At 40.0% G+C, this 22,876-nt stretch overlaps 1 protein-coding gene and 1 long non-coding RNA gene across 3 annotated transcripts in view; one reads left to right on the plus strand and one right to left on the minus strand.

Moving 5' to 3' along the window:
* Nucleotides 1-22,876, minus strand: part of LOC140710469 (uncharacterized) — a 286,566-nt gene that overhangs the window by 169,367 nt on the left and 94,323 nt on the right. For both annotated transcript variants that reach the window (XR_012091498.1, XR_012091499.1), the window contains exon 2: nt 13,865-13,998. This is a non-coding gene — a long non-coding RNA (uncharacterized lncRNA). The remainder of the gene's footprint in view (nt 1-13,864; nt 13,999-22,876) is intronic.
* LIPC (lipase C, hepatic type) overlaps nt 4,736-22,876 on the plus strand; it is a 163,394-nt gene continuing 145,253 nt past the window's right edge. Inside the window, exon 1 of the mRNA XM_008016458.3 lies at nt 4,736-5,008. The gene's annotated coding sequence lies outside the window, so the exon portion shown is untranslated. The remainder of the gene's footprint in view (nt 5,009-22,876) is intronic.

A 22,876-nucleotide genomic window follows, 5' to 3' on the forward strand; every position in this document is an offset into this window, starting at 1 on the left:
AATTTTTTTCTGTGAAATTGAGTTAGTAACCTGTCAACATAAATTCACAGAGCTATAATATTGGAGAGGAGAGGTTTGTTTTTTATAAAGGGTTGCAGCCTGCAGGCTGGAAATCCCATAGACTTGAAAGCATAGCCTCCAGAAGAAACCAAAAGCAGGCACTTTGAGGGAGGAAAGAGTAGAACAGAAATTTGTGCTGAATGGGTTACCTAAGTACACATATTTGACAGGTTATAGGAAGAGCAATGAATATTCCCAAAGGGAGGTGCATACATGCCTAGTAAACAAATATGCATGTTACATGTGTCCTATGTTCACTTTGGGGTACAGACTTTTAAATTAAATTCATTTAAATTTCTTGCAATTAGGTCCTATATGTCAAATGGTGAAGCAGAGGACAGGAAGGCACTCGGTGCAAGCCTCTGTAAACTGGCCAGAACCAGTCTATGGTCAGTGGACTCTTACCAGGAGAAAGTTACTGAAATCAGTCTCCTATCCAATCAAAGTAGGAGTTATGGCTTGCAGAAAAGGGGTAGGCAGATGGATCAGTTAGTGTCTGGTGGTTGGTGAGCTGCAATTATTTCAACATTGCTTCTCTGGAGGCCAGTGCTTATTTAGCTGCTAGAGAAAAAGAAAAACCTTGCAGCTGTTAGAACCTAGTTTATTCTTTAAGTGTTGAGATGTGTGACTCAACCCTACCCTGGCATGGCCTTGGGTCTTGTTTATAATTTAGTATCTTTTTGCCACAAAGAGTCCATTCCATCATTCTTATGATCTCTATTTTAACACCCCTAATTTAGTTAAACAATAGAACATCGTCTAGCTGGTGAAAATTATTTCTTATAAGAACATAGTATATAAAAACCACTAGTCGGGACAAGGATCCCTGCTTCTTTTAACTTTCCCTTCCTCTCCCTCCAGCCTCACTATCCCCACCCCATCTCCTCAGCCTGTACCACGCTCCCCGATGGACTATGAAGAATGCAGACTCACAGGGAGTTTGATAGTGTTTTCTTGCAAAAGAACTGAGTGTAGCCAGATTTCTCATGTGGCTTTTTCACTGGTTTGTTTCTATTAGGCATTATGGAAGGACAAGGGTTGATGGAGAAAGGAGGCATATGTCATACAGCTTCCTTACAGCAGGTCCTAACACTGTCCATGGTGTTTAGAATGAGCCTTTATGTGGCTTTCCATGGGTTTCTAGTGAAAAATCACATCTCTCTCTGAGACGGAGATACCCCATCACCTGCTCTTTCATGGCATCATTTTCTGTTTCACTGCCTCAAACCAGACTCAGACCTCCAATGCTCTTCATTTCAATTAGTTTTACCTGTTTTATGACATCTATTTGGGTTTAACTTTTGGTTCCTCCACCAAAAAGTCTGAAATTCCAGGTCAGAGTTCTCCAAGGAGTTTATATGTGTTTGCACAAATGTGTGGAAATCCTTAGGAACTACAAATTATCAACCATTCAGAGCTCAGTGCCTTGGTATTTTTTGCTTTTGTGGAGGCTTTTGTTTACCTTTTATTTTAAGCGCTTTCCAGCCTATCCTCTTGAAGCACCTCGCCTTACCGGGAGCCTTGTTCATTCGTTCTTGCTGCCTCCTTCATTCAGAAGATCCATCAATCAGTGTCTGAAACAAGGACCTTCTGTGTAGAATCAAAAACCACCACATCACAGCTAAAGGCAACAGAATGCAGTGGGCATTGTTGTTTGTACACAGGCCTTCATCTCTTTCAGAAGTGTCTCTGTTTGAAATGAATGAGGCAGACAAGAGTGTGGCTTCAAAAGCAACTCTCCTCCTCTGGGCTTTGCTTATTGAAAGTCCTGTGAGCACTGTTACTAGAAAGTAAAGAGAATAAAAGGCAAACCTGAGGCAGTCCACAGGTTCCTGTGCAAGGCACTCACACCCAGCCTTAGCCAGGCAGTACTGCCGGTCATTGGCCTTCACTTTGTCTATTTGAGTTTGCAAGGTTAACATGAAAGAGGCTGTTTATTTTCTCCCAACGATTATGCTTAAAAATTACATGAACTTCCCTCACCTAGACTCTTGCCCAGATGTATAATAGACTTCTTTCTCTGCCGGTACCTCTTAAGGGTGTCACTGGTGATGGAAATAGAGCTGCTTTCACTACTGTTGCCATGGTTACAGTTTCTGGACCAGAAGATTGGCTGATCCTTGGCCCAGCTCTTCCACCTGGCTATCATCTCCTCTGCAGCAAGAGGCCCCCTTATTCCCTGATCTATTTTGTGTTTGGCTGGAAGATTGGAGAGCACATCATTTTCCATGGTACTTATGACCCTTCTGTAGACTCTTAATGACCCTAATGTTGATTAGGACCCAAAGTCTTGGGCCAGTGGAAAAGTTAAAACAAAGTTCAAGACTCATATAGATGATAATCCCAATAATCATCTATATGGCTTGAGAATCATCACCTCCATCTTTTGTCTGCAGAGGGTTTGCAATGAGTGCTAGAGAGTTCAGAGCCAAATATCTGGCCCATCACTGGGAAGTATAAAAGACTGTGTACAACATGTATTTGAAGTGTAATTTCGTTTATCAATTCACTATATTTTTTCCATGCTTTTTTTCTACCTAAATTTTCCTCTTAATGTATTGCATTGTTTGTATCTTTTAAAAGTGCCTTTAAATTCGTTTGAAGCAAAACTAAATATAAAGAAAACATACATATAATCATCAAAAATCCATTGGATTCTTGCTATTATGAGGGGAGGGGGAAAAGTACAAAGGTTTTTGTGTCCAAAAAGAGACAAGTTTACACAATGCAAAGTATGTAGAACGTATTCTGTGTAAAATCAAATTGAATAATTTTATATATATTTTCTTTTAGAAAAAAAATGTACACATGATTAGATTCCAGAAAAATTGAACTTCTGGTACAAAGGTGGAATAGGGACATGGCTTTCCTAGTCTAAGAAGCTCACAAATAACTAAGACCCTGCTAGATAGAGTTGTTCACACAAGAAAGTTGGGTAGTACTTTCAAAAACCTGAGATGGGTGGGGCGCAGTAGCTCATGCCTGTAATCTCAGCACTTTGGGAGGCTGAGGCGGGTACATCACTTGAGATCAGGAGTTCGAGACCAGCCTGGCAAACATGGTGAAACCAAAAACACAAAAACTACCAAAAACACAAAAATTAGCCGGGCATCATGGTGCATGCCTGTAGTCCCAGCTACCTGGGAGCCTGAGGCAGGAGAACTGCTTGAACCTGGGAGGTGGAAGTTGCAGTGAGCCAAGATCACACTACTGCACACTAGCCTGGGAGACAGAGCGAGACTCTGTCTCAAAAAACAAAAACAGAAACACAACCTGAGATGGACCCTGTGAGCAGGTGACACCACCAGGGAGTGCTCAGTGGGTTCTAAAAATCCCAGTGTCCTGCACACAGCAAAAGCTTCACAAATATATAATGAATAAACAGGGAAAATAAGTAAAAAACAGTATGGCTGTGAGCTAAATAAATTCACAGATAATCTTCAAATTAACCTGGGTAGAAACAAGTTAGCAATACTGAGAAAAGTGGATGCTGTCAAGGGTGTTAGAGTTATTTTAATCCTCTTGACAACACTTTGAGATAGATGTTTTTGTCTCCAGTTGTTTTTCAGATGAGGTTGAGGAAGGTTAAGTAATTTGTGCAAGACCATATAATGAGCAAGTGAAAGACCCAGGACTTGAGCCCAAGGCTTTCTAATACTAAAAGTAAAATCTATCCCCTCAGTCTACTCCATTGTTGCCCAAGCTAAGGTTAAGAACACAAATCTGGCTGGGCACAGTGGTTCACGCCTGCAATCTCAGCACTTCGGGATGCCGAGGCGGGTGGATCACTTGAGGTGAGGAGTTTGAGGCCAGCTTGGCCAACATGGTAGAACACCGTCTCTACTAAAAATACAAAACTTAGCTGGGTGTGGTGGTGTGTGCCTGTAGTCCCAGCTACGCAGGAGGCTGAGGCAGGAAAATCACTCGAACCTGGGAGGTAGATGCTGCAGTAAGCTAAGATCGCGCCGCCGCACTCCAGCCTGGATGACAGAGTGAGACTCTGTCTCAAAAAAACAAACAAACAAACAAACAAAAAAGAGACCACAAATCTGAAGCCCCATCCCAGACCCACTGAATCAGAATCTCTAGGGAGGGACTTGGAAACACTTGTGTAACAAGACACCAGATGAAGATTATTCTCAGAGAAGTTTTTAAAAAGAAAAAAAAAGATGCCTCTATTGCTTCAGATGGGAAACGGACCTGCAGCTTCCTCTGAGTGATCAAATAGAAGCCATCAGAGATTTGAAGTTCATACAACTAAAACTAAATCAGGTCAGTCTGGAGCATATCAGATTATGATATGATAGACTATTCTTCAGTTTAGTAATATAGAATTGTCTGATTTAAGGTTTTCTGGATCCTAAAATACTAAGAACATTTGAAAAGTTAAAAATGGGTTCCAATTTAAACCTCAGACTTTTTTTAGCTTTCCTCACTGCCTCTGATCCTGAGGAGCAGAAGTGAATGTGAATGCCCTTTGAATTCCTAGCAGCTTTCACTGATGCAGAGGTTCCAGCTCTACAGGGACTGGAGGACTGCTGAGGAGAACCACAAGCTGAGAATCAGTCCTCATCTCTGGTTGCCCCCCCCCAACCCCACCCTCATTGCCTTTCATTGGATGAGCAAGTCACACAATCCAGGAAGTAGAAAATCTATCATTGCTTGCTTGGTTTTTCTTAGTTTCAGTTTTTCCACGCCTGACGAGAATTGCGGAGGCACAGCAAAGCCTGCAGCTTCCATACCCGTCATGAGAGCAAATAACTTATTCGTAAACCTAAGCACTTAATTAACTAAATGGAAAGCAAGGCAGTGAGTGATTCCTGACATGGCTGAATGTAAGTCAAGCTGTGAAGCTCCAGGTACAGCCAGAAATGGAGATGGACAACTTGAACTGAACCCTGAGAGCTTCTAAAGGGCTTTGGACCACTGCTTCTCAGCAGTTTTTCTTGTAAGTTATTCCCATTATCTCAAAGAAAAATTTAAAATATGGTTGGAGAAAAGTATAGAACTGATTATCCCCATTTTGAGCATAGATCATCGTTTAACCAACTTGTTTTATAATTGCCAAGAAACTTGCTTTGAATGGTATTTCCAGACATAAAGTCTACAATAGCAAATATTGACAATTGCATTTTATAAATAATCAGTTTAATATGCTTTAATATGCTTCTATTTGTGAGTGCTCTTGATCTCATTTAGTCTTCGAAGCAACTCTCTCACGTTGGTATGCTTATTAACATGATTTTACAGATAAAGATGCCTGTAAGTAGCTTCCTCACAGGGTATTTAAGGAACTTGTAGAAGGTCCACAGCTAGTAGCTGGGAGCCCATCTCATATCAATACACTAGCTTCACCCCAAAGAACTTTATACATTTAGGCCATTGATTTCTAAAAAGACAAATTCTCATGTTAGATTAAAACATAAGACCCAACAATATGTATGTTTTTTAAAAATAGGAATCTGTTACCAAAAAAATGCAGAAATGCTAAAATAAAAAGGTTTTATGAGGAAACTCATACAACAAAAAGAAAACAGTTGGTAAAGTTGATAGCATATAAAAGAGATTTTGAAGCCAAAAACATAGGGAGAGGATACAAAGAAGCTCCTGATTATGATAAAAAATATAAAATTAACTGTGAAGACAGAGATTACTAAAGTTAGAAATGCAAAGAGAAATAGATTAAAAAACAAGCAATTGTAATGGGAGGGTTTAATTGATTTCAAGGCTAAGAAAAAAATAGACAGTATTAAAAAATAAAGACAAATTTAAATAGACAAAAATTTGGAAGACATTGAAGATGTGACAAAAAATAGACAATAGAGGTTATGTTATACAATTGATAAGTTAGAACAAATACACATACATTAAACTCAATACCAACATAGATTATACATTTTTTCCATATGTGGACATTGGTACATATATACTAACTCTCAAATTAGGCCCCAAAAATTGAATCAAGAGGAAAAAATATACATATTTTCTCACCATATGCAATAAAACTAAATGTGAATAAGTAAAAGCAATGAAAGGAGCCTCAGGCAAAAGAATAATCTAACCAAGAGCCTTTGCAGCAAACAGTTCAGGGTTTCGATTATAAACTCCATTCCTTACTGCAGTGTGACCTGGGCAGTTTACTGAACCTCTCTGAACCTTGGATTCCTCATCTAAAAATGTGGCTCTACTTTGCAAAGTTGTTACGAAGATTACCTATGAAGTATGTCAGATAAACTAAGACTAAAAAGGGAGTTAAAACCACAGCCGTACCCTATAACTCCATTTTTAATGTACTCATATTTAACTAGAAAAAATGTCTAGAATTTTTGTTGATTGAAAGCAAAAGTCTATAAAATATTCGTCTAAATGCTAACCGTGATTATCTCTATGCACTCTACGCATATCTCTATATTTCTGCTGATTTTCGTTATATTGCTTTATCTTTTCTACTATGAATATATAGTAGATGAATAATAAAAAATAGTAAAGATGAAAATAAACATGAACTTCTGAAAAATGGGGTACAAGAAGAAAATAAGTATTTATGCTTGGGTGGCCTACAGATAGTGATTGCCATAGGCAGGCAGCCATCTCAGTTGCTCGCCTGTCATTATAAATTTTAAAATACCCCCAATTTCTGTCTTTCTACATATATACATATATACGTGTATATGCACACACATATATAAAACGTACATATATTTTATATTTATATATGTTATATATATTTTTTATATATCTATAAAAACACAATATTGGAGTAACTGACAATTTGAATGTGAATGGTGGGATTAATCATATGGTATCAATATGAAATTTCCTGATTTTACTGTTAAATTTCTAATTTTACAAAAGAAAATATTTGTGTCAGGAAATATATATTGAAGTATTTAGGTATATATGTATGTATGCGGCTTACTCTCAAATCATTCAGAAAAGCATTCACATATACATAGAGACAGAGTGAATGATAACTAGGGAAAAATACAAATCAACAGTGCACCTAGGTAAAAGACGTATAGGAGTTCGTACTAGTCTTTTAACATTTCCATTAGTTTAAAATTATATTAAAATATTAATAGAAATTTACAGCAGCAACAAATTAATGGGTATCAATGTCTAACAACCACAAAAACGTTGCTAAACTACAAGTTCAAGTAGAACAGGTGTCTCCAATCCCCAGTACCAGTCTGTGGCCTGTTAGGAACCCGGCCACACAGCAGAAGGTGAGCAGCAGAGCTATACCCGTATTTACAGTTGCTCCCTATCAGTCACATTCCCGCCTAAACTCCACCTCCTGTCGCATCAGCGGTGGCATTAGATTTTCATAGCATCCGCAAATCCTATTGTAAACTGTGTATGCGAGGAATCTAGATTGCATGGTCCTTATGAGAATCTAATGCCTGATGATGTGTCACTGTCTCCCATCACCCTCAAACAGGACCATCTAGTTTCAGGCAAACAATCTCAGGTCTCCCACTGACTCCACATTATGGTGAGTAGATTACGGTTATATAATTATTTCTTTATATATTAACAATGTAATAATAATGGAAATAAAGTGTGCAATAAATGCAATATGCTCAAATCATTCTGAAACCATCACCCATCTACCCCCATTCATGGAAAAATCGTCTCCTGCAAAACTGGTCCCTGGTGCCAAAAACGTTAAGGATCACTGAAGTAGAAAATTAAGAACATGATAATAACTTTTGCGATGTTTATAAAATTGAAAACACCCCATATCAAAAGGGAGGGGGCTTTGTATAAATCAGGGCCCAGAAGTTAAGGCATAAATCTATGTGCTTTTATTTTAGAAATATGAAATAACCATTTGACTTAAAATCTTTTGAAGACAGTCATTATGAAGGAAAACAGAGAGATAATAATAAAGAATAAGGACAGAAATAAACTAGAAAAGAGGAAATCAGTGGAAATAATAAATAGATGCTCATTCTGTGAGAAGATGGTAAGATAGATCAACCCCTTGGAAATATAATAAACAAAAGAAAAGGTATAAATCAACAAAATTAAAAACAAGGCCAATGATTTAACAACTGATATAAAGGATTTTAAAATATAAGTGACTTCAATGCACAATTTATGATAATCGACTTGATATGCTTAGCCAAATGGACAACACAAAATACAAACTGGCAAGAGAAGATGTAGGTAACATGAAAATAATGATGAAGGCAAAGGAAACTGAAAAGTTGTTATTTAAAAAAATCTCATCTACCACAAGAATCATGACCTCAACAAATTTACTGAACAATATTACTACATACTCAAACAGATTTTCTGTATCATGTAATCAGTTCCAAATCACAGAAAAACAAGATCTGACACCCAATTCATTCTAAGAGATGAGTATTATCCCCATCCACAAACCTGTAAGAAATACCACACAGGCGCACACACACATAAACACGCAGTCTTAGGATGGCAAATGTGCACAAGTGCCAATTCCAGTAAAACTGGCTTGAAATGATTAGAACCAGGCTCAAGGACATTAGCAGATTTTCCCAAAACAGCTGTTGAGTAAGTGAATATATGAATACACAAATGAAGGAAATAATGCAGGCAATTAGCAACATCTACCTGAAAGGCAGGAATGGCTTGTGCATACTATTTGCTAAATTTTATTGATCAATAAATTTTATCGATCCATGGGTTCCTCAAGGAGCATAGGCAGAAAAATCATTTTTAACTGAGCTTATAAAATGCAGCTATAAATTAAAACAATAGCATGTAGTCATTAATTAAGGTAAATTCTACTGATGCCAGAAGATGATAACAAATCACAGAGTATCTTTTGTAAAAGAATTACTATTTGGGCTGGACGCAGTAGCTCACGCCTGTAATCCCAGCACTTTGGGAGGCCGAGGCAGGCAGATCACAAGGTCGGGAGCTCGAGACCAGCCCGACCAACATGGTGAAACCCTGTCTCTACTGAAAAATATATATATATAAAAGAGTTGGGTGTGATGGTGTGTGCCTGTAATCCCAGCTGCTCAGGAGGCTGTGGCAAGAGAATCACTTGAACCCGGGAGGCAGAGGTTGCAGTGAGCAGAGATCACACCATTGCACTCCAGCATGGGTGACAGAGTGAGACTCTGTCTCAAAAAAAAAAAAAAAAAAAAAGGAAAATTGAAGAAATGAAGACATTAAGGATATTCCTGAAGGGAAAGACTGTATAAATCTCATTAAACAAAAATGTAAACCCTGTGAAACACAACATTACAGGTGATATGAAAGACAAAACGCAAACTGGGAGGATATTTGCAATGAACTAATAGAAATACAGGCAAAATATATGAATAAGCTATTCTCAGCAACAGAAATTTGAACGAACAATCACGCACATAAGAAAATGTTCGACCTCACCAGTAATCAGAAAGTTTAAAATTAAAACAATGAGATACCATTTTACATCTATCAAACTGGTGAAAATTAAATTAAATAATCTGACACTATCAAGTGTTGGTGATGAGGTGGAAAAATTGAAGGAACACTCATATTTTGCCAACGATATGTTCACAGGAGTAACCATTTTGAAGAATAAATTATCAACATCTTACTAACTCTGACAAGACGTATATCTTATAATCCAGCAATTTCACTTCTAGGAGTAAATTCTAGAAGCTTTCACTTGTGGATGATGCAATGTCTACTGCAATATTATAATAGTAAAATGAAAAAACTAAACAACACAAGTATCCATCAACCCAATGAACAAATTCTGATACATTCATACAATGGGACCATTTGTAGCTGTTTTATCAACAGAGATAAATCTCGAAAATACACTGCTGAGAGACAAAACAAGTTTCAGATAGATGTGTAGAGTATAAAAGTTTGAAAACATGCAAAATAATGGTACAGTCAGCCCTCTATATCCATGGGATTCCACATCCATGGATTCAATCAACTGAGGATGCAAAATATTTGGGGGTGAAATTACACAAAGTTCCAAAAGGCAAAACTTGAATTCACCACATCTTGAGTACCATGTTAAAACCAGCCAAACAAAGTGATGTATAGGCTTTGTATTAAGTATTATAAGTAATCTGGAGGTGATTTACAGCATGTGAGAGAATGTGCATAGGTTATGTGCAAACACTACACCATTTTGTATCAGGAACTTGAGCATCCGTGGGTGGTCCTGGAACCAATCCCCCCCAGATACTGAGGAACTACCGTATACATTTCATAGCTACATACATATGCTGCAAACACATACACACAGAGATGAGAACGATAGACACCAAACTCAGGGTGACGTTGCCTCTGAGACAGGAAAAATAAGATCAGGCTTGAGAAGAGACACACAGTTATACTGGTACAGCACTCTACTTTTTAGCAAAAATAGGAAGCAAATATGGCAAAATGTTAGGATGTGAAGGAGCTGGGAAGTAGGTGGTATTCGAAACTATGCATTGTACACATGTGTGTGTTTGAACTCATTATAATTTCTTAAGTGAGCACCCCAATTTTGAAAATACATAAAAAATATACAAACCTATAAAGTACATAAATATATATAAATATCATGAACAGATAAATCATAAAGAAAGAAAAAAGGCAATAAAAATGGAAGTGGTGATAAATTCAACTTCAACCCACTGGTTTTAAAGAAACATTTAAAAATGCACATACCATTTTAGCTTATCAATTTAGCATAAAATTACAAAAATGTTAATAGCTAATGTTAACAAGAGTGGAGGATAGGACAGAAGAGGAGTACATTCACTGTTAATGAGTACTTAAAATGATAGAAATTTACTTAAAGTAGCAGTATATATGTAAAGGCAAAATATATAGATAGATATAGATACCTAGATATAAAACCTTTGCCTTAGCAATTCTACTTTAAGAAATTTATACAAAGGAAAATGTGGTACATATATGATGTGCAGTATTATTTTTAAGGAGTACTATACAGCCATGAAAAAGAACAAAATCACATCCTTTGCAGCAACATGGCTACAGCTGAAGGTCATTATCCTAAGCAAATTAACACAACAACAGATAAACACTGCATGTTCTCACTTACAAGTGGGAGCTAAACATTGAGTACACGTGCACATCAAGATGGAAATAATAGACAGTGGCATTCCAAAAGGGATGAGAAAGAGAGGGGGACAAAGGTTGAAAAAAACCTATTGGGTACAGTGTTCACTACTTGGGCAATGGAACCATTAGAAGCTCAAACCTCAGCATCACACAATATACCCATGTGACAAACCTGCACATGTACCCTCAGAATCTAAAATTTTTTTAAGTTACTAAAAAATTAATTTATACAGAGAAAATAATCATACATGGGGACCAAGATTTATGCATATGTTTATAGTAGCATTGTTCATAATAGTGAGATCTTAAATAAAGTGAATGAAAAAACAATAGGGAATTAAGCCAATTATGGTACATCTATAGAGTGTAACAGTACTCTGTAGCTATTTAAAATAATGTTTTAAAAGAATATTTAATGCCCCTGAAATATGCCATTAATGTGTTGTTAATACACTGGTATTTAAACAGTTTGTACAGTGTGTTTACAGTTGTATTTTTGTAAATAAATGTATACATAGAAAAAATGACTTCGGGATATCCACATCAAAATGTCAACAGTGCTTATCTCTAAATGTGAAATCACAGATCTATTTATGTTTTTATTTTTGTTCTTCTTTATTTTCCTATTTTACAATAATAAACATTTATTGATTTTATAATAGAAAAGTCATTAAAATAAAACATTCAACAAAATAAGCTCTGGTTGATTAAAGATTTAAATATAAAATCTAATTATGATAGAACTTGCAGACAATTGGAAAGAGAGTTTATCAGCTCTCTGGGGGAATTTTAACTTTCTCAGCTTTGAAGCAATTGAAATGATTGCACTATAAAAATTAGCATTACTAAAGATTTTTTAAGAGGGAAAATATTTCTATCAAACATTACTAAGAATTAAGATCTATCATAAATAACTAATTCAAATTTGTAAAATAAATGTCAAGATTCCAAAAGATAAATGGGTCAAAAACAGGACAATTCCCATAAGGAACTTGCAATTAGTAGATAAACATCGTGGGGAAATGTTAATTCTCGCCAGAAATCAAAGAAATGTAAAGGGAAGCAGTCTGGAGATGCCGATTTACATGTTCTAATGGCACAACAAGAAAAAAATGTCAAATGCTGATATCCATTGATGGTGGAGCTGCTTGGAAATTTATCCATACATTCATTTATAACCATATTATTCATGTCCTTTTACCAGAAAGGTTACCACTAAGAACTGATTCTTTTTTTCTTTTTTTTTTCTTTTTTTGAGACCGAGTTTCACACTCTTGCTGCCCAAGCTGGAGTGCAATGGCACGATCTCTGCCTCACTGCAACCTCCGCCTCCCAGGTTCAAGCCATTCTCCTGCCTCAGCCTCCCGAGTAGCTGGGATTACAGGCATGCGCCACCACACCTGACTAATTTTTTTTGTATTTTTAGTAGAGACAGGGTTTCTCCATGTTGGTCAGGCTGGTGTTGAACTCCCAACCTCAGGTGATCTGCCCACCTCAGCCTCCCAAAGTGCTGGGATTACAGGCGTGAGCCACCGCGCCCAGCCAAAAATCAATTCTGAAGAAGTAATTTGGCTAAAGCAGAAAGGTTCCTCCTCATCTCCTTGACTTCTAAATGTTGGAACACCCAGGGCTCAGTCCCTTGACACCTTCTCTTTTCCACCCACAGGCAGTGTTTGGAGGATCTCACCTACTTATGCAAGTGAGAGGAGCCACAGGCTCTCTCGGCATGGGCTCCAGGGAGAAAGCAGGCCAGAGCAGAGGTTTTTCTGGGAGTGGGGTAGCGGTACCTTGAGGGTCATTCAAGGACTCTGACCTCAATCAGACAGGGCAATGAAGGAAAGAGAGACCAGCAAAGACAATCAGAGAGACGCGTAAGGTGAACTTGGTCATAATATTAACCCCTATGCAGTAACAAAACATCCAGGCTTGATCCTCCAGGGCTTACCAGTGAGGTCCCCAGGAATTGCCTAATTGCAGTAGCCCTCAGCTCACTTGCAGGCCACCAGAGCCCAGCTGGCCCTGACCATCATCTCCAAAGCCTGAAGGAATTACTGTGAGACAGCCCACTGAAGGTGGATACTTCAGAGAGCCCTGCCCTGCCAGGAGCCAGAGCTGCCCCTCTGTTGGTGGTCACCCTGGGAATCTGGGACAAGAAGGTGTACTCTGGTCTGATGCCAGAAAGTAGAACTTCCTGGGTCCCCAAGTCTCAAGATCTCTTTGCTCCACCAATGTACCCTACCCATCCACTCATCCCAGCCTGCGGCTTCTGCTTCCCCTGGGTCTTTTCATTGCTTAAGGACTTTTGGGCATCTACCATCTCTTCTTCTTCTACTACATTTTTCTTTTTTTTTTCTTTTTTTTTTTTTTTGAGACAAGGTCTCTCTCTATTCCCAGGGCTGGAGTGCAGTGGCCCAATCTCGGCTCACTGCAACCTCCACCTCCCTGGTTCAAGTGATTCTCCTGCCTCAGCCTCCCGAGTAGCTGGGATTACAGGCCTACGCCACCACACCCAGCTTATTTTTGTATTTTTGGTAGAGACAGGGTTTCACCATGTTGGCCAGGCTGATCTCGAACTCGTGACCTCAAGTAATCCATGCGCATCGGCCTCCCAGAGTGCTGGGATTACAGGCATGAGCCACAGCACCCAGCGTCATCTCTTATCCTTATGACCTTGTGAGGTAGGCATCCCAAGTTTCATTTTCCCCATCATATAAGGGTTATGACTTACCTAAAGCAGTGCTGGACTCCAACCCAGATCTTCTGCCCTCAATTCCATGTCCATCTCTGTGACCCCAGGTTTGGCCAAGTGTGGATCTTGCTACATATGAACAACCTGCCATTTCCTTCCTCTGTATGCATTGCCTGTGGAAAATGGACAAGGGAAGTTACATTTTCATCAAGAGCTAAAACAAGCAATTTTGCTTTAGAGATGATATGTAGCAAAAAGAAATAGTCCCGGAGGCAGGGAGCCCTGTATGCATCTGCCTGTGTTCTGCTCCTGGCTGACCCCTGAGATCGTATCATGCTGTTTGCTAGTGTGTGGAAAGCATGTTTTGCTCTCTAGGAGTCCTCCGCAGAGCTGACAGATTTGGTGATAGGAATGGAACTGTGGAGTGAAGATGGCTATCTCCAGTTGTCACTCCAGTTGCCATACATGTAAAGAAAGCCTAGACACCACTATAGCTCTGTCCTCCTATCCCTGAACTTGGCCCAGAGGTGAAGTTTCTTCCCCAACCCTTGCTCAAATGCTTTCTTTTTCCTCGAAGAATCCAGGCTGCTGAGCAAAGGGGGAGATCCTGGGAGCTTCACCCGAATCATCTGGAAGTTTCTTGGGGTGCCAGAATTGAAAGTGGAGCTGATAGGGTCAATCCATCAGGCACCCTGACCCTAGACGTCCAGGCATTCCCCTCTGAGGTTGAAGAACTCCCCCCTCCATCAGACCCAAAAGTGAAACACAAACTTTGCAAAGGCACATTTGTACCAACTCCTCTGGGCAGGGCTGAGTGGAGTTTTCTCTGGTGCTAGGCACATGCTGCTCACATACTCTTTGGCCAGTAGACACGGCCCCTGGGGTCTGAGAATGCAGATGGGGGAGAGGCTCACTGAGGAGCTCTGGACAATGTGGCTCCAGTGTGTTACCTCCTGGTCTTGGCCTCCTATCCCCAGCTGGGCTGAGAAGACCCCAAAGAGGGCCTTTCCCACTCTCTCAACCGTTTTCCCTAGCGATTAATTATATAACCTGAGAAAATGAATCACGTGTTTAAATTCAGGGTTAGCTGGGCTAAGATAGGTGATAAGAATTACTCAAAAACAAGAAAGCAAATATTGAGGGTAAAGGTGCTTTTTATTTTTCTTTTCTTTAGTTTTTTTTTTTTTTTTTTTTTTTTTAGATAGAGACAGGATCTTGTTCTATAAAGCTAGACTGCAGTGGCATGATCATAGCTTACTACACTCTTGACCTTGTGGACTCAAGCCATCCTCCCACCTCAGCCCCCCAAGTAACTGAGACTACAGCTGTGCACTGCCACACTGGTTTTTTTTTTTTTTTTTTAAGTTTTTATAGAAACAGGGTCTCACTATGCTGCCCAGGCAGGTCTCAAACTCCTGAGCCACCACACCCAGCTTGCTTTCTTTTTTAAATAGAAAGGAACACAAAACAACTTAGGCAGTTAGTTTTAAAATCAAGAACAGGAAGCATAGACTCTATCTATACTTTAAAACACTGTAAATAAGTCTCCTATTCTTTACTATTTCAGTTAAATGGGCAGGAAACAAGAAAGGGAAGGAGCAGGTGAGGGACGGGAGAAATAAAAAGCATGCCGAAAAACTGCAGTAATAAAAAAAAAACACACTCATAAGCTGATACGTATTTCTTGCGCACTATGGTATGCACAATTCATGTTTTTCTCATTTAATCTCCCTGCAAGCCATGTGAGGCAAATAATTTTACTACTCCTATTTAAAAATGAGGAAACTGAGGTGCCAGCTATTAAATAATCTGCCTGCTTACTGGGACTAAAAACGAAGAAACCAAGCTTGGAAATCCAGTTCTCAGTGATCAGAGTCTTCACTCAGGAGGTAAAAATGCAGCAAGAGACAGCTTTTTCCTCCAGAAAGAACCTTATCCTGTTATCATCAGAATTCTGTCGCTAAATACTTCATCATTTTGTAGCAATACTAAATAAACGGGAAATTGTGTATTTCCATGGAAAAGGATGCATTGTCTACACACAGCACAGCCTCCCTGAGTTATCTGATTCTAGCTTTCATTGCCCTTGAAGTATTTTGCAACTCTGTAAATTGCAGACAATAGCAATGCAAAATGCAAATTCTGTCCTATCCTGTAGAAGTTCCACCAGCTTCACTCCCACACTGCAGAAAAAGCTGCTTTTGCATCCATTTGCCATTTGTACATTCATTGCAACATTTCTTTACTCTTATAAATTTGTGTGTGTGTTTTGGCTTCTCCTGTGACCTGGTTACAACACCCTTATCAGTTTCCTCATTAATTAGTTAAGTAAACTATTTATCATGTATTCATTTTTATATTTGAGAGTCATGATTTTACCTTCATTTTTAAAGAATTATCTCTTCATGGAATTATGAAAGCATATCAAAAGAATCTTGCCTGTTACTTTCTGAAGGACCCCAGGCATGATCTAACTCTAATGAATGGCTTCAGGAGTAATTGAATAACTGATGAGGATCTCAGTTGGGTCTTGGGCAGCACAGCCTCATCCTGACAACTTCCTTTCAAACACTGCTCTGTCCAGGACAAAGCATCATGGCCAAAGACCCTAGTCCCCTCTTCCTGACTGGTCTCCTTTACTGTTGATTGAGGAAAAGTAATTGGAATATAAATTATATGATTCTGTCCAATTATAATGTCTCCATTATTTCTAACTTCTGCTATGTCTCGTACTTTATCTCAGAGCTATCTCCATTAAGTAGCTGAGAAAAGGTTTGAGAACATTTGTTTTAAAAATAATAATAAACATGTGATGTGATGGTTAATATTAAGTGTCAGCTTGATTGGATTGAAGGATGCAAAATAGTTTTCTTGAGTGTGTCTGTGACGGTGTTGCCAAAGGAGGTATTAGTAACATTTGAGTCAGTGGACTGGGAGAGGCAGACCCACCCTCAATATGGGTGGGCACCATCTAATAATCTAAGCTGCCAGTTTGGCTAGAATAAAGCAGGCAGAAGACATGAAGGACTTGACTTGCTGAGTCTTCCGGTCTGCATTATTCTCCAATGCTGGATGCTTCCTGCCCTCAAACATCAAACTCCAAGTTCTTCAGCTTTTGGACTCTTGGACTTACACCAGTGGCTTGCCAGGAGCTCTTGGCCTTTGTCCACAGACTGAAGGTTGCACTGTCAGCTTCCCTACTTTTGAGGTTAGGGAACTCGGGCTGACCCACCACTGGCTTCCTTGCTCCTCAACTTGTAGACGACCAATCATGGGACTTTACCTTGTGATCGTATGACTCAATACTCCTGAATAAAATCTCTTTCATATATAAATGAAATACACATGATATATGATTTTATACGCAGAGCAAGAGCATGACACAATTCCATCTTTTAAGCAACTGATACACAAAGATCTCACAGCCAATCCCTATTGTACTTGGCAAAACTGCTTTCTGTTGTATGGACTTTGAAGTCAAACAAACATAATTCAAGTCCCATTCCACCACTTACTACGGTATGGATGTGAACAATTCAGTAACCGCCCTGAGCCTCAGCTTCCCTCTATTCAAAGGGAAAAGTCATGTCTACATCACAGGACTCTTCCTGAAGTGTGAATGAGATCACATGGCGATTCTGGCACTGTGCAGGCACTTTGGAGGCTGGCTCCTGAATTGTTAACTCCTGACTTTCAGGCCTGCCTAGGAATCAATGATGAACCATGTCAGCAAGATACCCTGTCTTCAGAAAAATGATGACTCATTGTCTGCTCTTCAGAACCCAAAACACACCACTGGGAATGAAGAGAGTGGAATTAGTTCCTGGTTTCCTGCAGCCGTGGATTCCGTGTGCTAAACTCAACAAACCTTTGTGAGACGAGGATGTGGCATCCTACTGCGGGGAGGCTCGGGCCATTGCGATCTGACCAGTGCCCAGCCCTGCCTGATACCCAGGGTGAGGACTGTGCCCCTCGACACCCCATGGTTGGAAGCACTAGGACCCAGAGAGAGAGCCAGTGTGCTGGTGCCCCCTTCCCCAAACTGTGCCCTTGCTTGTTGCAAGCAGCTAGTTCAGTTCATGGCTTAGGGGGAGTCTCCCTCGGGAGCCAGCATGGTCACCGCTCACCAAGCATGACCAGCATCCCAGCAGCTGGAGGAAGCAGGCACAGACTAGACACATCATGAATCCTAGTCTATACTCCCCATCTTCCCTACAAAGGCGAAAACCCTGGGCAAACTTTACGGAGCCAACAATATTCACTATCTACCTGGTGTTCAAAGCCAACTTAAATCTTTATTTCCTTTTGCTTCAAAACAGAATACAAAGAGAGAAAATAGGCTTTCCATTCTACTGGAATTTCTAAGATCTTAAAATGCATTATTGGTTCCACAGTATCTAGTCATAAAAAAGAAGGCTCTGGTTCTAGGGGGGTGTTGTTGTTATGATGATTTTCCCAATTGTTCTACAATCTGGCAGCTGAAATCCTGATAAGGAGTGTCCATGGGCCAACACAGACCAGGAAACATAAAAACAAGAAGAAAGGAGATCTTGACTCTTTGCTCCCTAGTTGCGTAACTTGAGACTTAGGGAATCAGAATATTAGGTCTTCCAGGGACCTAGTATCCTTCTATCCAATCTATATTGATTAGATATGTGACCTTGCATGAGCAATCACTGAGCCTCAGTTTTCTCACCTGTAAAATGGGGAAAATAATTCCTACCTCATTGGTTAAGAAAATCAAATGAGGCTTGACTATGCAGAGAGTTTTTTAAGCATTTTCATGTGATCATTATTTAACCTTCATAATCCCATTTGACAGGCAGAGATAGGTTACAGAATTTGCCCAAAGTCACACAACTAGTTGGAGGCAGAGCTGATGCGAAGATACCCCGGTCACCAGGCGTGAAAATCTTGGATGAATAAATACCTATTTGAAATGCTTGAAACACCTAATCCTTCTAAATAGTCTAAAATGTCCTCTGCAATCTTGTTTTCACCCTTCGTTTGTTTATTAGGTCTTTTTTTTTTTTCCTAACACAGATAAGGAAAAGGTTAAACTCCAGTCCAACCACTTTCCAAATGAGGACACGTTCCAGGCCAACTCAAATTAACAAGGTTTACCTACTTGTTTTGCCATATTTCCACATGGTGCAAGAATGTCCACACAGATCAGTCAGTGACCCAATAAAAACTTGGTCATTCTCCTCATGGCAGCCTGGCCCCAAGCAGGAGTAAAAGAGGATAGAGTCATTTTCCTATAACATGATGCAAGGAAATTCATTTCATCTTGGAAGTGGACTAGGCTGATGTGCAGAGAAGCCTGATTCAGTCCCAGAGAAAGCCAGATATACAGGGATTAAGGATTTGTGGTTGTTAAGATCCCCTGACTTCTCCTCTCTCTGCCTTTTACTGGTGAGATGCAGTTTGGTATCTGTTCCTAACCTCTTAAATCTCAACTGCAAAATTAGGGAAATAACAGTGTCAAATTTTATTGTTTCAAGAATTATTTTATTAGAACACCAACAAAAGCCTGCCTTTCTCAGGTAAGGTATCCCAGTTCCTGAAGACGAAAAGAAGAAAACCTGATTCTGGGTATAAAATTCTGTTTCTGTCATCAGTGAACTTCACCTTTGTCCCCTGGCCTCTTCCTCTTGGGATCTGCTTGCTTTATCCTTGTAAAATGCCTGTTTCTTCTCTCCTAATTAACTTTCTTATCACCAAGACACTAAAGAAAAAGGTCATTCTCGGGTCATCAAATGCCAGTCTCTTGAAATCTTTATTTATTCAAGAAGCTCTGCAAATTAAAAGAGAGCAAGAACTGGGCAATGTTTAAAAACCTAATTATAAAACCATTATTACTTTAGATCGAGGATTGCAGACCAGAGTGCAGTGTCACCCAAAATAGAAAGTCTTTAAGGAATTGCAAAGGGAAGAGGCCGGGCATGGTGGCTCATGCCTGTAATCCCAGCACTTTGGGAGGCCAAGGCAGGCAGATCACTTGAGGTCAGGAGTTCTAGACCAGCCTGGCCAACATGGTGAAACCCCATCTCTACTAAAAATAGAAAAAAAAATAGCTGAGTGTGGTGGCACACGCCTCTAATCCCAGCTACTAGGGAGGCTGAGGCATGAGAATCGCTCGAACCCAGGAGGCAGAGGTTGCAGTGAGCCAGAATCATGCCATTGCACTCCAGCCTGGGTGACATAGCAAGATTTCATCTCAAAAAAAAAAGAATTGCAAAGGAAGAAGCCAAAGGGTTCTACTAACATGCACCATGCTGATCGCTCCATTGGAGGCTCCAAACTCTAAGAGGCTCAGGCTTGCCTCCTCTTCAGCTAATAGGAAATGGAGAGGCCTCAAGAAACTACTGGGCTTCCTTGGGCATGAAAATGATCAAAGATGCTATGAATGGATCTACTGACTGTTCAGATGCATGGCCAGAGTCAAGCACATGACAGTCAGGTCTTGCAGCCCTGGGAGCCATTCTGCCTCTCTAAGGCAGAGGCTTCACCCATTTTTTGACAACACATCTTTATAAGCATTTTTTTTTAATTTGACAACTCTCCTCAATATCTATTTATTTGTTTATAAATAATATAGTGCTAGTATATTCCATAGTACCATGTGCAAATTACATAGTACTTATATACTATAAACATTATACATGCACAAACATGAACTTCTAAGGAAATACAAAGAAAAATCTGCAAGTTCTATATTATTTTCTTGTTGTGCCCCAATAGATCTCTCAAGCACCATTCTGAGGCAATGGTTCTCAAACTTTGCATGACCAAGAATTACCTGGAGAACTTTTTGAAATGAAGGTTCTCCAGGCCTTGACCCTGGTGTTGATTCCATTACTCAGTATTCCTGGGATGGGCCCATAAGTTGACCTTTATCTGAGCTCTGTAGCTGACTCTTATTCTGATGCTCAATTGGATTTTGGAGCCACTGACCCAGACTCTTGTGTTTTCCTGCCCCTTACATTTTTTGCTACAATTATATCACTGCAGTCTTATTGTTATCCACCTCCTGGACACCCTCGTGATCCCCTCAGTGAATTTAAACATTAAAAAAAAATAATATCAGCTACCATTAATTATTTCCTGTGGCCTAGGATTGCTGAGGGTTTCACATGCATTGCCTCACTTAATCAGACTAGGGAGGCATTATTAGTCCCATTATACAGATGAAGACAACTAAAGCTCAGTCACAATGTCTTATCCAAGTTCACTCAGCTAATAAGTACAAGAGATAGATCAGGAATTTGAGCCTGTATCTGTCGGATTCCCAAGGCTGGACTCTTTTTTTTCTTCTTTTAGCGATAGGGTCTCACTCTGTCACCCAGGCTGGAATACAGTGGTGTGATCATAGCTCACTGCAGCCTCCACCTCCTGGGTTCAAGCAATCTCCCTGCCTCAGCCTCCCAAGTACCTAGGACTACAGGTGTGTGCCACCACACAAGGCTAATTTTTTGGTTTTTATGTTTATGTAGATGGGGTCTTGCTATGTTAGCCAGGCTAGTCTCAAACTCCTGGCCTCAAGTGATCCTCCTGCCTCAGCCTCCCAAAGCATTGGGATTTCAGGTGTGAGCCACTGCCCACTGCACCCAGCCTCAAAGCATGGACTCTTGACTGCTAAGTATATTGCCCACAAAATAGGTCATTATAATTTATTGACCCTCTACTATGAACCAGGCACTTGGCTGGATACCTTACACACAAATCTCTAATATTCACAGCATACCTCTGTTTGTAGAGGTATTAATTTCAGTCCACAGATTCTGATGTGCAATAAATTTCTCTATTCTCTGTAACCCATCTAAATTCCTCACTCCCAACCCCTATTTTCAGGCCTTCTGGATTTCTTCTTCCCACCCCACCCCCAACCCCAGTAGTTATGCCGTAGTTCTGGACCAACACAATAGCCAGGCATGGGGTGAGGGGAGTGTGACCTAGTCCTCCATCATCGGTCCACATTGGTGGCCACTGAGGGGTCCATCCTCCCATCAACATGACCTGCTGGCCCCAGACACTCACTGCTCTCCTGCCCTACATCAAGCCAGGTGTATCTTTTGCCCATCTGCCAACACAGCCATTTCCTCTCTAGGTTCCTCTCTTCCAGCAGGATTTCTGGGAAGCAAGGGACTGTCCCCTCTGCACTCAGACCCATAGACAAACCTCCCCCTTCCACACCACCTGCAAAGCCCAAAAGACCGTCTTTCTAGTGATAGAAAGGTGAGGGGTTCCTTCTTCCTTCATATATTTTCAAGATATTTTAGCCTTTTGCTTTTCTTTGTTGGCTAGAATTCACCTGCCCACACTTTGGGAGGTTAAGGTAGGAGGATCACTTGAGCCCAGGAGTTTATGATCAGCCTGGACAACACAGGAAGACCCTGTCTCCAAAAATAAAATAAAATAAAATAAAATAAAATAAAATAAAATAAAATAAATAAAATTCACTTGCCCTAAGTTCCTATATTTTTGGAAGAAAAAAGATTTGTAAACTTCTCTCTACTTTGCCCCTCTTAAGCGGAAGGGAGATAGTTTGGGAGAAAAATAAGTTGATATCTCAAAATATTATCACAGACACATGTTGTCCCCATTTTATAGGTGAGGAGATTAAACTCATTAAGGTTATATAATATTATACACAGCAAGTAGATAGGCCCCCAGCTCAGGAAACCTCATACTCTGTGAAGTCCTCCCCTCTTCCCTCCCGGTAGCCTCCATGGTCAGCTTCAAGAAAACACAACAGAGCTTGTGCATTAAAACCACCACTGGAAGTTTGGATCTGGTGACGGGGCAGGCTGGAAGAGCTTAGGTAGAGGTGAAAGCAGACACCACCCTGAAAGGGGACAGGTACCCACTCCTCCTTATCATTTTCCAGGAGAGCCTCATAGAATTTGAGTTGGCATGAGATGATGTTAGAGGAATGTTGGGTGGTGCAAGTAAAGGAACTACAAGAGCTAGAAACGATGTTGAAGGCTTCTTCCCATGGAGAAAGTGTTCTTACCATGCAGAAAGTGGTAAGAAAGTGTACTCTGCAGA

The sequence above is a fragment of the Chlorocebus sabaeus genome, chromosome 26 (assembly GCF_047675955.1).
Source record: "Chlorocebus sabaeus isolate Y175 chromosome 26, mChlSab1.0.hap1, whole genome shotgun sequence".
Lineage (NCBI taxonomy): Eukaryota > Metazoa > Chordata > Mammalia > Primates > Cercopithecidae > Chlorocebus > Chlorocebus sabaeus.